The sequence below is a fragment of the Monopterus albus genome, unplaced genomic scaffold (genome assembly GCF_001952655.1).
Source record: "Monopterus albus unplaced genomic scaffold, M_albus_1.0 scaffold51.1, whole genome shotgun sequence".
Lineage (NCBI taxonomy): Eukaryota > Metazoa > Chordata > Actinopteri > Synbranchiformes > Synbranchidae > Monopterus > Monopterus albus.
The window spans coordinates 4,371,232-4,384,951 of NW_018127931.1; positions in this window are offsets into that span (position 1 = coordinate 4,371,232).

Here is a 13,720-nt window from a genome sequence, read left to right on the forward strand (position 1 = left end):
TATATCTTGATTGACACATACCTTTATATTTATGTTTAAACTTGTCAATTCTATTACTATTTTTTATGTCCGCGCTTAAATTATTCCATAGTTTTACCCCACTTATGGAAATACACAATCTTTAGCTCCCCCAATTTTCAATTGAAGTTCATTATCTAGTCTACGATTCCCAAATACCATAAATTTAGTTTTATCCAAATTCAGAGATAGTATATTACTATCACACCATTTCTTTATCTTCTCAAGTTCCTGTGTAACCCGTCCAGAGAGTTGCTGTAGGTTTTCACCCGATGCCCATATGGTAGTGTCATCAGCAAACAAAACCACTTTCACTAAATCAGAAACCTTGCATATATCATTAATGTATAGTATAAATAATTTAACATTTTTACCATTAATACCTGAATGGCTTTTCTACCTGAAAGTACGCTGAACTTATTAAGATGTGAACATTTTCCCATTGGGCCCCACAGAGTAGGTAAAACATTATTATATACATGTATATGTGTGGGAACGTGTGTGTCCTTTCATGAGTATCTTGTGTGTAAATGCAGCCGCCATATGACTTGGGAACACAAAGAAGGCTAGTGTCCATCAGACTGAAAACAAAACACATGGTCAAAGAGGAAGTGAGTTTTTGGAAACTTTGTCACATACATACACATAGAGTCATAGTTGATCCTGATCAGACATGAGGCCTGTGACAGAATCAGGGTCACTATATAAACACTTCTTAGCTAAACATGACCTCCTAACACAGTGGGAAAACTCCTAGAGTCCAACAACCATCACTGGATTTGCTTCACAGTTTGGACTGAGCTCCAATAGATGTGCCATAAATTCCACACTCTCAGTTTAATTTCCCAGACTGGTTTTCATGCCATCAATTGTGTTTAATATAGACGGTGATGACTCTGACTCGGGTAACGAGGACTTGACTCAGACCCGACCTCAACTTGGACTTGACTTGGATTTTTCTTTGGTGACTTGGACTGGAACAGGATGCGAAGACTGGGGACTTGAGACATGACTTGGACTGGAGGTTTACTAGCTCAACTACAACACTGGCTCGAGAATAAGAAAATCTACCATTTGGAGTGTCCCAGTCAAATCACAGACCTTGACCCAGCAGAGATGTGAACTCAAAGAGCCATTCAAATCAGAAATCTTATGAAGATGTCTGAGCTGAGGCAGTTCTTGGAGGAAGAATAGCCCAAAATTTCTCCTGAACATTGTGCAGGTCTGATCCAATCTGAGTGGGGCTGTTGCTCAGGAGGTAGAGCAGATCATCTCCTAATCCATGGGTTGGCAGTTCAGTTCTCAACTTCTCCAGTCCACATGTTGATGTGTCTTTGAGTAAGGAACTGAACCCCAAGTTGCTCCTGGTGGCTCACCACTGGTGTGTGAATGTGTATGTGTTGATGAATGGGCAAATAGTGTGAAAGCACTTTGAGTGTGCTTCAGTGCATAGAAAGACATTCGACCAGTTATCAAATGCAAGGGTTCACTAACTTTTTCCACTACTACTTTGAATGTTTAATAGATGTGCTCAACAAAGACAAAAATTATAACTGTTTGTGTGGTGTTAGCTTAAACACATTGTGTTTGTCTATATTTGTAACTTAGATGAAGATAAGATCACATGTTACAACCAAATCATGCAGAAAAACAGGCAATTCCAAATGGTTCACTTACTTTTTCTTGCCACTGTAGTAGTGTATGTAAAACACATTAGGAAGAAAAAGTCATTAGGATGGTTTTACTCTGCATCTTCAGTCATCATACATATATGCCAAACTTATGTATCATCTCTAGTCCTTCACAGATACTTAAACAGAAAAATATACTTCTGCATGGCAGATTTTTTTCTTCTTCGATTATGAAAGGGTTTTATTTTAACTAGTTGTGAAAACCTTGCCTACCACTAGGAGATCATGCATAGGAAGCCAGCAAAGGATTGGACTGGTTGTCCTGGAGAGTAAAATCTTTGCATATTAGACCCTAAGTGCCAAGTGTGTGTCAGAAAATAAACAAGGTTGTTTTTGCTCTTTCCAGGACAACAACCATGTGAAATACTCTGACTGGATAATGGGTTCCTGGTATTACGCAGATAGATAGATAGATAGAGTGAGTGGGCAGCATGGTGGAGGTTCCGGGTTCAAGCCCTGCCCAACCCAGTACAGAATTTGTATGTTCTTCCTGTGCCTGCATGGGTTCTCTCTGGATACTCTAGGCTTCATCCCACAGTTGAAAGACCTACAGCTTAGGTTAACTAGGGTGGGTGAGTGAGTGAGTGAGTGAGGGGTTGTTTGTCTCTTAGTGTCAGCCCTGTGATAGGCTGGCAACCTGGCCAGGCAGTACTGCGCCCCTTGCCCAATCTCAACTGAGATAGACTCCAGCCTCCCCATGACCCTGTTCAGGATAAGAGCTACACTGTGTGCACAATTATTAGGCAAGTTGTATTTTTGAGGATTAATTTTGTTATTGCACAACTACAGTGCTCTTGGTCAATCCACAATGTTAACAAACCCTCAAACCTGAACATTTAAGTAGTAAAAGTGAAGTTTTGGCTTTCTTAAGAGAATATCTACATGTACACCATTATTAGGCAACTATTAGTGTGCAGAATTATCATGCAACTAAATAAAAAACAAAGATTTTCCCATCTCACTTATTTATTTTCACCTGTTAAAGTGAGAATAATAAACAAACTCATAATTTACAAATAAACAGTTCTGAAATTCCAAACAGAAAACCTCAGTGACCAATATAGCCACCCTTCTTTTCGATAACAGTCACAAGCCTTCCATTCACAGAGTCAGTCGGTTTTTTGATCTGGTCTTAAGAAGGGCCAAAAGGCTCTCAATAGGGTTTAAGTCAGGTGAAGAAGGGGGCCATGTCATTAGTTTTTCATCTTTAGGGCCTTTACTGGCCAGCCACGCAGTGGAGTACTTTGATGCATGTGATGGAGCGTTGTCTTGCATAAAAATCAAAGTCTTCTTGAAAGATGCAGACTTTTTCCTGTACCACTGCTTGAAGAAAGTGTCTTCTAAAAATTGGCAGTAGGTCTGAGAGTTGATTTTGAGTCCATTTTCAACCCAAAAAGGTCCAACTAGCTCATCTTTAATAATACCAGCCCATACCAGTACCCCACCTCCACCTTGCTGGCGTCTGAGTCGAAGTGGAGCTCTGTGTCCGTTACTGATCCAACCACGGGCCCATCCATCTGGTCCGTCAAGAGTCACTCTCATCTCATCAGTCCACAAAACCTTTGAAAAATCTGTCTTCAGATATTTCTTGGCCCATTCTTGACGTTTCAACTTATGTGTCTTGTTCAGAGGTGGTCGGGTTTCAGCCTTTCTTACCTTGGCCATGTCTCTGAGAACTGAACACCTTGTACTTCTTGACACTCCAGGTAGGTTGCAGTTGTGGAATATGGCAGCACTGGAGGATAATGGGTTCCTGGTAGCTTCATATTTGATTCTTCTCAAATCTCTGGTGGTTAATTTGCGTCTTTTCTTCTCAACACGTTTCTGGCGACCCTGGTGACTATTTGCTATAAAATGTTTGATGGTTCTGTGATCACGCCCCAATATCTTAGATATTTCAAGAGTGCTGCATCCCTGTGAAAGACTTTTTACAATTTTTTACTTTTCAGAGTCAGTTAAATCTCTTTTTTGGCCCATTTTTCCAGAGGAGAACATTCTGCCTAATAATTATGCACACCTTGATATAGGGTGTTGATCTCCTTAGGCCACACCCTCCCTCGTTACACTAAAACACATCACCTGATATGCATTAAGTCAAATAAGCGTTCAAGGTTATACTGCTTGGAGTTGGAAATTATGGATAAAAGGATGATATGGTCAAAATACTCACTTGCCTAATAATTGTGCTATAGATAATGGATGGATAGACAGGCTGTATTACTATTGTGTTAAGCACAACAAAAATATGTAGCACCTCTCATAAAACAATAATGAATAAATACAATAGCCTAAAAGCCCCCTCGAGTACATTTAAAGTAAGATAATCAGTAAAACTCATTCAACCCAACCACCTTCCCCATAGGGAGGGTTAGGCAAAGCAGCAATATATTTCAAGGCTAGAATCAGTTTAAATTTTAGGTAAAATGCTTCTCTCCATGTCTTTCAATTACTTCCAGCTTTCTTAAATTATTAAACTGAGCTTTCTGATATCTAGATGCAGCACAGCATATCTTGATTCTGCAGCATTACCTCAGTAATCCTCTTAGTGGTGGGAAATGGTTTAGTTGGCACATTCTTTATGAGTGGAGCACAAAATGGGAATCACATTTGCCTTAGGAGCCCCAGAGGGTAGGGTTGGGTCTCACGTTCCAAAAACTTTCCATCCAGGATGGACCTCAGTCAGTCCTGTAAACTCGCTGACTTTGTGTTCACCTCCAGCTGCTGCGGGATGTGAGATGCGTGCTTTCTCACAGTGAGAGGCAAAGAATGGCAGATAGATAGAGACAAGAGAAATGTATCAGAGGTCACACTAGAACAATGCAATAGATCCAATTTATTTCTTTGCTCATGTATTCTCGAGAATTTACTCACAAAAAATATAATTTTCTATCAATAGTGGGAATCACTAGTGGCATTTTCTTTCAAAGCCACAAAGCAGTGATTTTATTGACAGGTGAAGTATCACAACTGAGATTAATTCAATCATATCATTCACATCAGAAACAAACAATTCTGTTCATATATTACGTTACTTTTTAGTAGGGTGGGTACAAAAAAAATAAATTTTTTAAAAGCAATTTGTTGGTATCTTGGTTCACAGTGTAGAGTGAAGTTAGGGCACTGCTCTGACACAGGAGGAATTAACAACTTAGATAAGATGTTTAGGAGCATGTCAAACGAACACACACAGCTAGACACAGCTAGTAACTTTTCTCTCAAGTGAGGCTTATTATTGAAAACACTGGCATGAATCTGTTGAGCATCAGGCACACAGAGATACACACCCAGTGTCACACAGACACTCTGAGTCATGACTGTTATTTGCCCTCATTTAGTCTGCATGTCAGGATCGGCGTGTGAAGCTGCCGATGATGCTGAGGGTGAACTCAATTATAATGCTAAACGAGTAAAGGCGGAAACTGTCTCTTTAATATCAGGACTGGTAACGAACAAAAACGATACAGACAACTGCTTAAATATAAAACACACTCTCAGTTCTGGACTAAGACACAACTTGTCTTTCATCTACAATCCTGTTTTGAGATCTCTGCCCAAACATGCCCACCAGGACAATAGGCGTCGGTCGACAGGGGAGAATTCAAAGGCAGGTAACGACTCTCACCGATACTGGGCTATAATGACTCAGTCGTTAAGGGACATTGTTGGCCTTCAAAGGACTGAAACACCACCGAGGGGGATAAATATCTTCGGCTCAACACCAGTCAGTCAGAACTGATGAAGCCTCTTGGATGAGAGGTGAAACGTCTTCGACCTAGAAATCTAGTCCAGTTGATTTTTTCTAAGTTTTTTCAGCACACTCTCAGGTCGATAATAACAGTCCAAGGTCAGAACCAGCAAAGTCACACAGCCAAGGGATCCAAAACGAGAGGTCAGAGAGGGAAGTCCGACAATCAATACACAGAAGACAGTCCGAATCAGGAGGGAAAGGCAGTACATAGTGGTCCAAAACAATCCAGGGTAAAAAACAGGAATCACAGATACAAGAATAACACTGGAAAGTCTGAACAGGAGTTAGAATGATCAGGCAGCTTCTTGGTGTGGGGAAGCTGCCTATATGCTGTTGTAACCAGGTGTGAGTAATGAGAAGCAGGTGAAACCAATGTGGGTGATGAGATAAAGTTCCTGGGAGTCAGGGTGAGCTGGGGACAGGAAGTAGTGTCAAAATATCCAAGAGGCCACTCGGGAGGACAGCCACGGGAGTAGGCAGGAGATTCGAGAGACCGCTCAGGAGGACGGCCACAGGACCAGGCAGGAGACCCAAAGAAGCCACTCGGGAGGGCGGCCACGAGACCAGGCTGCAGAGCTGAGAGGCTGTTCGGGAGGACGACTTCGGAACTAAGTAGAGGAATTGAGAGGCCGCTCTGGAGGACAGCCACGAGACCTGGCAGAAAGGCGTTGAGGAGGACGACCACAGGACCTGGCAGAAGGCCACTCAGGAGGATGGCCACAGGACCAATCAGGAGACCGCCGGTCTGGGAGTTGTATTCGGTGCCAGACAGAGAACTGGGGAGGTGGCCACAGGGGCAGGACCAGCGATGATCCACCAGACTGGATATAGCCTAGGTGACTTCAGCCTCCATGGGAACAGGAACAGGCTCAGAGGTGGCATCGGCTCGCCGGCTGACCTGCTCGGGAACTGGGAGAAGGGGGGTTGATGTCGTCGAACCCCTCAGGAGGAAGGATGGAGGTGGTGTCGAAGCAGTCGACCCACTGGGGAACAGGAACAGGACCAGCATCGACATCATCAAACCCCTCTGGAGCCAGGACAGAGGTGGCGTCGAAGCAGTCAACCCACCAAGGAAGAGGAACGGGGCAGCGTTGACGTCGTCGAACCCCTCAGGAGGAAGGATGGAGGTGGCGTCAAAGCAGTCGACCCACAGGGGAACAGCAAGGAGTCAGAGTGAGCTGGGGACAGGAAGTAGTGTCAAAATAAAAGCATGAGACCAGGAGCAGGCGGGACAGAATCACAACATTGCAGGTCTTATCATCTCTGATGTTTTAGCTCACTGCTAAAATTTAACCTTTGATGTAATCTACATCTCTGCCACTAATGTTGAATAGGCAGACACATGCATAGTAATAAAATCCAGTGCTCCTCTTTTTGATCACAGTCAGTATTTTGAGCTGTCATATACTGTATCAATGAAGTCACTGCCTCTTTTTTCATTGCTGACTAAAAGTTATTGCTGTCTTTGATTGTGCAACAGTTAAAGAGCTGGTCTATTTTGCCACATACAGAACATCTTTATGAAGTTTTAGTGTTTGATGTTAATATGAATTGTTTAAATTTAATATCATTGTAATGTTTTGAGGTTTTTAGGTGAGGCCATTGCAAGGAGAAGCTTCACAAAAATTTAAGTGGGGAGATTTAACTTTAAATTTCAGTCCACATCCCACCCCAATCGTTCTCTTACAATACATTTTTACATGCATCTTTGTGAATACTCATTCAAGCAGATGAGTGTATATCAAAGATAAAAATGTTGCTTTTACAAGAATAACATTTTTTAAGTGACCAAATGATCATTTTCTTCGAAATTAAATATCATGTAGTTTGGAGATACATTTTTGACATAGCTGTGCAGTTAGAAACCAAGCTATAATCAGTATCAGTGATAACCTTTAATTTCCTGTCTGGTCTGTGTGTCTGCTTGTCTCAGTATGGTAATGTCCATTCAACACAGGAAGTGTAATGAAATGCCTTTGTTGTGACAGTTTCCTGTCTGCAGCAGGGTGTGAAGAGAATAAAAACAGGGTCCCGATGCCAGGAAGAGGTGGTGCCCTGGAGTGTCATCTACAGTAAGACGATATTCCAGTAATGTCAAGAAACAGTATATATAATATAAATGTCTGTTTTGTAATGTAATTCTTAAAAAGATGTCTGCAGTTCTTAATTTACCAAAAGTGTGATTAAAAGTGGCAAAAGTTGGAATACTACAGTCTGAAAATTCTGTTTTAAAAATATGTTTGCACAACAAAGAAAGGTATTTCACAACAGAGTACGTGAGTACAAGCTGTACTCCTGTGGTCCACTCACAATTTAAAATAAAAACATGAGTCTTACAAGGAAAACGGATGCAATCATAAATACTGTATTTATTACAAAAGGTCCAGGGGAGTCCATGATGAACATATGACGCCTATGATGTTGAGGTGAAAGGTGAATAGAAATTATGTGTCACACTGTGAAGAAATCAAAGATTGAATGATTTCACAGCATAGTGTTTGAATTTGAGATGGAAGGGCAGTTAGTTAGCAATACACAGTTAAATGTGCCAAAGTTGAGTGACCATTCCTATTCCTAACCTCAGTATTCATGTTAATTGATGTCTTGATCTGGACCTGGACTCTGCAGTGGATATAAAGACATGCTGTTATATATGCTGCCGATCAGTGTAGGCTCCTTGGATTTTATGCTCCTTGCCTGCCTCCAAGCACATTTTTTCCCTTAAGGCTCTTGTTAAAGAATGCTCCTATTTTTTTTTTATCAGTACTGCATCATGGAACTGGTACCAGATCATCAACAGGAGCCTAAATTTATTCAAGGAAATGCCAAGAGTGTTGATCAGAAATGCAGGTTATATTATTGAACCCTGGTTAAAGGGTACAATCAAAATTTTTTCTGTGTGCTGTTGTCCTTCAGAAGATGCTGGTTCTGACACATGTTGACAGTTTGTGCCTTTCCTTATCTACAAACATTAATGTCCATTGAATGGTGTTTGGCATTAGTGGTGCCAAGTAGTTATAGGTTCAGTGAGACACGTGCTTCTGTTGCTGTGTCGCAATTCAGGAAGTGAACACTGTGAATGATGCAAACGTTTTCAAGAGTTACATGCTACAAGAAGAATTTCCTGCCAGCTACGGTTGCACTGTGCCACACATAGATTTTTCTGTTTCAGGAGACAGATCTCCTCTGACAATCTACATAATACATATGTTCAACTTAATTTTGTTAATATAGAGAATTGTAATTTGTTTTGGTTTAAAACTGTTAGCCTTAAGCCTTTGATATATAAATTCAGTGGACATAGCATTCTATTAGAAATAACAAAGGGGCAAAAGTTCATTTTGAAGGTATTTTCATCACATGGAAGTTCTTTCACAAAGTCAGCAGCACAGTGCTCGTTATCTCATTTTTTTCCTATAAAATAAATTATATATGTATATAATGGCATGTTGCATTTCAGATATATTGTAGATTAATTTTCATAACCACATTAATGTAACTTCCAGTTAATCTTATTAACAATAGTTACATGCCACAAACAAACAGTGGTGCTAAATGTTGGTGTCTGTTATTTACGTTCTGCAGCAGCTTACACTTTCCTCAAGATAAATATTTATGTGTCACTGATATTTCCTGTTTGAACAAGGTCACCAGAATCATCTGAACTACAAAGTTACACTGTGACCATATAAAACAAATAAGGAAAATATCAGAACAATAGCTGGTGCCAGGCTTTTTGTTAAGGGGAAAAAGACGTTGGTGGCAGCTCATGTCTATTTATGTTTGCATACACCACTATCACAAAGTAGTAGGTGAAGAGTAGCAGAATTGTGCCAAGTCACTGCCAGGTCATAAGGGGATTAAATCACATGAAGGGAATACACAGTGTTGGGGAAACTACTTTGAAAAGCTTTTCAAGCTATCGTTTACTTTACACTGGAATATGTTAAACTACAGTACAGCAAAACTACATTGTAAAAGATGACCAAACTGACAATGCACATGAGACACAAAACTAAAACATCCTAAAAGAAAATCCACATACCAGCAAAGAAATGTCGCTTTGTTGAGTTTATTTACCTGAGACAAACAAAAACAAAAACAAAGTAAAAAAAACAACATCCTAAACAAAACTGTCTTACACCAAATGAGTCCATGTTTTACTACTACTTTTCAGAGCAGAATGTCTTGTTTTTATGACACATGAGGGGCCTCTCAATGCTCTTATCCTAAAGATTAGGGTTAGAGAAGCAATGATAAAATAAAAATAAAAAATTTTCCTTTCCTTTCATGGACCAAAATTATTTGTTGTTGCAGTAGTTAACTACACAAAAAATAGCAAAAACTGAATTTAACTACTTCAGTCACACAACTATGAATGTAGTTGAACTCCCAGCAAGTTACTGCAAAATGTAGTTAAACTGGTAGTTTAATTACATGTAGGTCACTACTCCCCACCACTGGAAATACATTGCCTGAACAGGAAGATGTTAAAACATATAGTAGGGTGAGAGCATAGTCAGTAGACTTAAGTCATACTCTTTTGTGGTGCCACTCATTTTTGTTTTAATAAAGTATCATCAGAGGATCAGTTGTTTCATGGATTGCATTATTATTTGCATTGATTTGAATTCCATATTGACCCTGTTTGTTGACCTTGCTTGTACAATAACTGGCTGTGGCTGTCTTTCACAAAAATAACAAACCAAGCCTTTTTAAATGATAACTTTACATTCTAGCAAAAGCCCTCCATTTTGGAATTTGCAAAGATATTGTTTTTACATCAGAAGAGTTTAATATAATCTCTCTTCTTGGCTGCCTTACATTTTTATGTCATAGCAGGTGGGCAGAGCCAATGCAGTGGTCCCAGAATATGATTGCCACCCCTGGCGCCACCCCTACCAAAGTCAAAATATGATGCTTGTCAGTTTTAATGAATATAAAATGAAAACAGTGGCAAATTGTTACCTTAAAGTACAGCAGATATTTTTCTGGTGCTTTATAATTGTTATTAGTCAAATTAGTGTTATTTTATATCATACATGCATCGTGATATTTGCATTTATTTCTCTGATTGTGTTGTTGTGGAGTACTTGGTATGATTTGCCTAAGCTGAGGGGAACCACTGTGTAGCAGTGATATCCCCAGCTGGCAACATAGGAGTACAGCCAAAGTTAGTTAAACAAAGCACAATGTGTGTCTCATTTTTACACACACAGACACACTGCAACACACACACACACACACAAACAAAAAAAACTGATTCTTAATAATGTATGGTTTATTACTTTTTAGAACCATGGATTTAATTTACTTTCTAAGTGTATTTCAAATGTGTCAACCCATACAAAATTTTCTAGATGTACCCCTGGTATAGAGGAATTTCATAGTGTTCATATGAATGCATAGAAGAACAGAATCTAACTAGACTGTATATATGTATCCGGATGTATACGTTTCATAGAGACATATAAAACTGGATGGAGCTCAGAGTTAGCAAATGTACAGCATTTTCTTGGAAAGGGTGTACTGTAAAGTGCTCAAAGGGAGGAATAGCATGACTGGAGCAGTGAACTGAGAGAGAAACATTTAAGTGAAGATACAGAAAGTTCTGTTTCACAGCTTTGCCTACTACATTTTTGTTCCATTTTCTCCCTACAGTCCTTTCTGCTAATAGAACAGATTGATTTTCCAGCACAGTAGGAGAACACAGAGCTGATGAAAGCAAAGTCCGTAGTCAGATTTGATCTCAGGTCAACTTGTCAGCAGCAGTATATTCTCAGCCCGAGGGACTTAAATGCAACATCATTTCTTCATAAGGAATTAACCAGAGATATACATTGTAGTGCAGAATTATGTCAATTATAGCATTCAGTGGAGGTGAAAGGCTATTGTGTTTTTCCCCCAAAAAATGTTTACTTTCCATTAGGTAAATATTGATTACATTTTTGTCACCTTTTCCCATCCTGTATTTCTGCTCTATCTATTTTTAGAGGACTTTACAAGTTTTGGTCTGAGCCTCTAAGACAAGTGCTACTTTTGCTGTTTTGACCTGCTGTACTGTTACACTGACATATACAGTATCATGTGCTGGGTTGTCCCAGATTCTCCTCAGAGGTCAGAATCAAGACCATCATCCTTAGTGTGTTTGTGTGTCCTCAGCTGGTGTGGTTGCCCTCTCACACCAGAATGTGGCTTCTGTTACCATGTTATCAACTTTGCCACTGTTCTTGTGTCACGCAACACATTCCAGTGAGGCACACTATATCACAGCCAGCCCGGATCTCTGACACTCAGAGCCTGACTAGTTGCCATGAACGTGAGAGGAGTTTACCTAAATCCCACTCTGTACTCAGTGTTGTTTCTGAAGCAGCAGAAATGGCATTCAGTATATTCCACACAGAAAATGATGCACATGTACAGTTTGATGTATTTATTATTAGTATCAAAACCATGTGGTGGAATATGGCATGCATCCTGATTTGGTGATAACTTGGTACCCTCTTTCTCCCTTACAAACACACAGAAATTCATAGCTCAACCCCCACAGCCTTAGCTTTACAGTCCTGTTCATATGACGCCTGTTGCATAATTTACCTTGGCATTTTGATAGTTTTTTCCCCTCAACTTATTTAAAATCTAAAATGTCATGTTCTCCTTTTAATAAGCTGAAAAAATATCCACTACATTTGCTGCTGTTAAATGCTCAGTTTATATTAAAATACACAAGACGTTGCTATATGTGTTCTTAATATTGATTTAATGGAAAAACAACACTCCATTGACAGCATCCATTGACACACCATAGCTTACAGTTTATCATGTCCAGCTTGATTTTTTTACCTGAAGACATGTATTTTGAAGGAAATATGCCAGAAATATGACTTTTGTCATTACATCCCAAGACAACACTTTGCACAAAAACACCTTAACCTTTTTTGGCACAGCACATGCATGTTTGTGCAGTGTTTGAATATGGAAGCTCATACACATACACAGTAAAATGTCAGTTCCAACAGTACCTATCTATTAGTCATTAGCTTGCATGAACTTTGCAAATTAAAAAAAGAACTTAATATTAGTAATTAAACCAGGGTTTCTTGCAAAGTCCAGCTTCTTCAAAATAAAGGCAAATGAAAAAGTACAAATGTATTCATTTCACATTTTTATTGTTCATCAGAGTGAAACGGCATCACTGATACAAAAAACATCCCCTTTGTATGGGTAAAATTACAAATGTTAATGTAACAAAGTTATATGCAGCAAACAGAGACACTGAACAACAGAAACACTGAGGCACTGCTTCTCCACGACTGAGGGTCCATAGAAAAATAAAGCAGGTGGTTCTGTACAACTCCTTTTTAAACACCGTCAGCATTAGCTGGGGTATCCTCAAGATGACTTCTCATCTAGGCCAGCACAGTGTACATCAGCACTTTACAGCTTGGCTCAATCATGCAAAAGGAGTGAAAAGATTTGAACTTATCAAAGTGAAAAGAAAAATTTATGCAGACTGAATACCTGAGATACTAGAGGGGCTAGAGGTGTAGTGTTGGGAGCATTTGATTAAAAACTTCCTGCTTAGGAAAAAATGAATGTTTTGCATAGATTCCCGGTTAGCAGAATTAAGCCACTGATTACAAGAGGCTAATGAAATTGCAACCAAACATTTGTAAAATGAATTCTGAAACAGTGAGCTAGCTTTTCAAACTAAGCACAATCCATCATTGAGCATTCATGGTGGGCACTGAATGGGCTGTGCAGTCATGAAGCTTGCTGAATTTATCAGGATGTGGAACGTTTTAATTCAAGTAACATCAAAGAAACAAAGCCTCACCAAAACTAGGTTTGAAAGGGTGTTTCTATGACAGCAGCAATACACATTTTAAGTCACAGAAAGTTGGCTACGACTGTTGATTGTCCTAGTAGAGCTTAAGAACTGGCAAAAACTGAAGGTTCTCGTACATTTTGTTATTCTGTGGTAGCAATATACAGTTACATGATAGCATAGGTGTATGGCTACACATTAGCACACATGCTATGCCATTCAATAAATAGCACAGCAATAAGCTATTTAAATGTTCTGTCCAGTAAGAACCTTCTTGTAGTGTTGTTACATAATACTTTGGATGATCTCATCTTGCTTCTAAGTGTTAGAGAACTGTTTAAGAAAAACATATTCAAATTTTCTTATGTAACCGGGGTATAATAATTACACAGAATGTAACCGGGATATAATAATTACACAGAATGTAACCGGGAT